General features: G+C 37.9%; 1 gene segment (V, D, J or C); it reads right to left on the reverse strand.

Moving 5' to 3' along the window:
- Nucleotides 1-1,232: 1,232 nt before the first annotated feature.
- On the reverse strand, nucleotides 1,233-1,685 carry LOC308418296 (immunoglobulin heavy variable 7-4-1-like). The segment is given in 1 exon: nucleotides 1,233-1,685.
- Nucleotides 1,686-3,295: the final 1,610 nt, after the last annotated feature.

Raw genomic sequence — 3,295 nt, forward strand, 5'->3', positions numbered from 1 at the left:
AAAAAGAGAAATAAAACCCAATTTCCAAAATTTAAATTTCCATTAACATTTCTTTTATATTAAAAAAAATGGGAGATGTTTCATGGCTTTTAAGTATCTAATCCATTATGAGATTTGTTTTTGTTTTATGCAGAAGTTAAATAGACTCTATTTACCAATACATATTAAAAGATGTTGTTTCATACAGGATAAAGGATCATTCAAACCTCAGCAGAGAGTAACTCTGGACAAAAAACATCAAATGTCCCTTTAGCTTGTTTAGATTCATGGCATGAATCTGATCGAAAGCACAGCAAAACAAAAAAGAGGATGCTTGACAGGCTGTGATGGGTGGGGGATGGGGTGGGTATCAACCTTCTGGTAGAATAAGAGGTCACAGTGAATTACTGTGGATAAACATTATGGCACACCACCTGTTCTTGTCTCATATCTGGGTGCCAGTTATCATCATAATGGGTGCTGTAGGTAGGAACACAATTTGCTTCTGCCTGGCCAGAGTGGCCAAAAGATTTATAGCTCTCCAAGAGAAATATTTAGTAAAGCAGGCTGCAGGAACCCTTCTGTGACTGCTAGGTCCCTGGATGGTTAAAGAGTCACAGGGCTCAGGATACATGGCTGGGAGCTGAAGCTACAGCCAACAAGAAGTGAGAAGGTTCAGACAAGTGCTCACATGCAACTTGCTAGACAGAACCAATATTCAGCACAAATATTTCAGGAGAGAAAAGTCTTCCTTAGAGTATTACAGCTCAATAAGAAGATACCTTTATATGACGATTGGTAAATAACTTGTGTACTTTATTCCTTGTGAATAAGACCTAATAAATATTTGAGAGTATGCTGGGTTGTAGAGGCACATGCTTTCTATTGTTTTTTTGACATATTAGGGATGACTCATTTGCATGTGGAAGGACATCAGGTATTCTTCCTTGCTGACAGATTTTACTGCCTCTCAGATATGATTTTATAATTACTTGTTGATAATTTAGTAAATTCATATGGATATTTATCATATTAGGAGTACTTGTACACTAAAATAAAAGTGAAATAAAATGGGCTCTCTTTCTTTCTAGAAGCAGGATGGGCAAAAACTCATTGAGAATATTCTATGGCTGACCATGTGTAAATTTTCTATTTGTTTTACATTAAAATTGTAATTGTGGTCAAGTATCAAGGAGAGAATGTTTTCATCTGGGCACAGCTGAACCACATTCCTCTCATAATTTCTGACACACTCAGGATGTGGTTTTCACACTGTGTCTCAAACAGTAATATGTAGCAGTGTCTTCATTTTGGAGGTTGGTGATCTGCATATATGCAGTGCTGGCAGAGGTTTCCAAAGAGAAGACAAAACGTACTTTGAAGTCATCAGCATATGTTGGCTTCCCAGTTTCAGTGTTGATCCAGCCCATATACTTCAAGCCTTTTCCTGGAGCCTGTTTTATCCAGTGCATTCTGTATTTTGTGAAGGTATACCCAGAAGCCTTGCAGGAGATCTTCACTGACTCTCCAGGTTTCTTCAGCTCAGGTCCTGACTGCAACAACTGGATCTGTGCTTGGGCACCTGTGAAGAGAAGAGAGGGGAGTGAGGTTTTATGGACCTTTTTCTGTGTTTTTGGAGCATTTGTTTCTGATGTCTTACTTTGGGCAGCTGCCATTAGAAAAAGCCAGATCCACACATAATCCATAATGTCTAAGAATGGGGCTCAGTGGTTCCTTGAGATAAACTGGGCACTTTCTTGCTGGTATATGAGGTTAGCCTCAGATTTCTACTCTAAAGTCTTCTATAGATTTGCATATTGCTAGGCTCCCAAACTCATATTATACTAAACCGGATACACAAAAAATATACAAGGATCTCTGACCCTAGGTAGCTGAGCCTATGTCTTGCACTATCTGCTGTTCATGACCTCATACTGATTGATTTGTCTTCTAAGTCCTCTACTTGAGCTGGATTTACACGCTGATGTTCTCACCCACACAGCTCTCAGTCTCACGGCCTAAACCTGATCCTGATACATATAACATGGTAACAATGGCTTACAGCAACTACTCATTATGCAGTTGCCCTGCTCTGTGTTCAGATTCAATGGCTTTATCCTTTCAAGTGGATTTTTTGCTCTGCATATTGAGACCTTTATATCAGTACTTCCTTGCCTGCAGAGTCCAAAGCAGTATTGTTCCTGGATTTTTATGTTCCTCTGCATTCCCTTACCATGAACTGACCTTTACTGATTAATTTCTTAGAATTAAAATACATTTTTAAACTATAAAACAGGTATTTTCACTTTACTTAAATCATGTAGTAAATGCTAAACTTGGAGAAAGTACAAAGGGGTAGATGAGGAGATTAGGAAGAAGTGGTTTACTTACAATAATATGAAAATTTAAAATTCTTATATTAGAAATGGGGAAGCAGATGGTATAATAATAAATAGCCTTGTTAAGATTGATCAGTGCCATATGTAATGCCTTTGCAAGGACCTGAGCCTTATTTCTAACACTAAAACTACCTATTCTTCTAGGTCCTCACTGAGCCAATATTGTTTATCCTCTCAGGTATCTACACTCATGTGCACATACCTACACAAAACACAGACACATAACTAAATTAATATATTTTTTAGTAGAAATGATACATAAACGTCAAATAAACATATGTGAAAAAGTACATACTAAAATGAAATCCCTGGATTTCTTGGTATCGTTTTCTTACTGAAAACCTTGATGCTCTAGCATGAAGAACCTGCAGCACAGATCTCCATATTTAGAAATCCCATGAATGTCCTTTTCTCATTTTAATATTATTTCTCCTCTTTTATACTCCTAACTTAATAGGACTATGCATTATTAAAGAAATCTAATTCTGCTTACTTCCCACATTTAACACATTGCATAAGTGCTCTTAATGAGACACCAAAATCAATCTTACTAAGTTACATTAACATATAGTTATCAGAATCAGGACTATGAACAAAGCTGATAAAATAATGTTGTCTTGTATCTGACATAAATACAATATTGTTTCTATGCTCACCTCATTCTGTGTGGATGCTGAGGATTAAGGACACACAGTTACATTGGGTGGGACATAAGCAGTGGGAATGAGAGAAGCAGTAGAAAGACAACAGTGCTGGGCTTCAGCCGGACTCTGTGCTGCTCTTCCCAGTTCCCAGCAGCAAAGATGCTGTGTGAAAAAGGAGTCAACAGCTGCTCCTTACACTGGCTGTTTGTTCTGTACCCTGGGGAGGAAGAGGAAGGACGGGACAGAGAGGAAATATTTTGGGCTTCTATGCAG

The sequence above is a fragment of the Micromys minutus genome, assembly GCF_963924665.1.
Source record: "Micromys minutus genome assembly, chromosome: 1".
NCBI classification, from domain to species: Eukaryota; Metazoa; Chordata; class Mammalia; order Rodentia; family Muridae; genus Micromys; species Micromys minutus.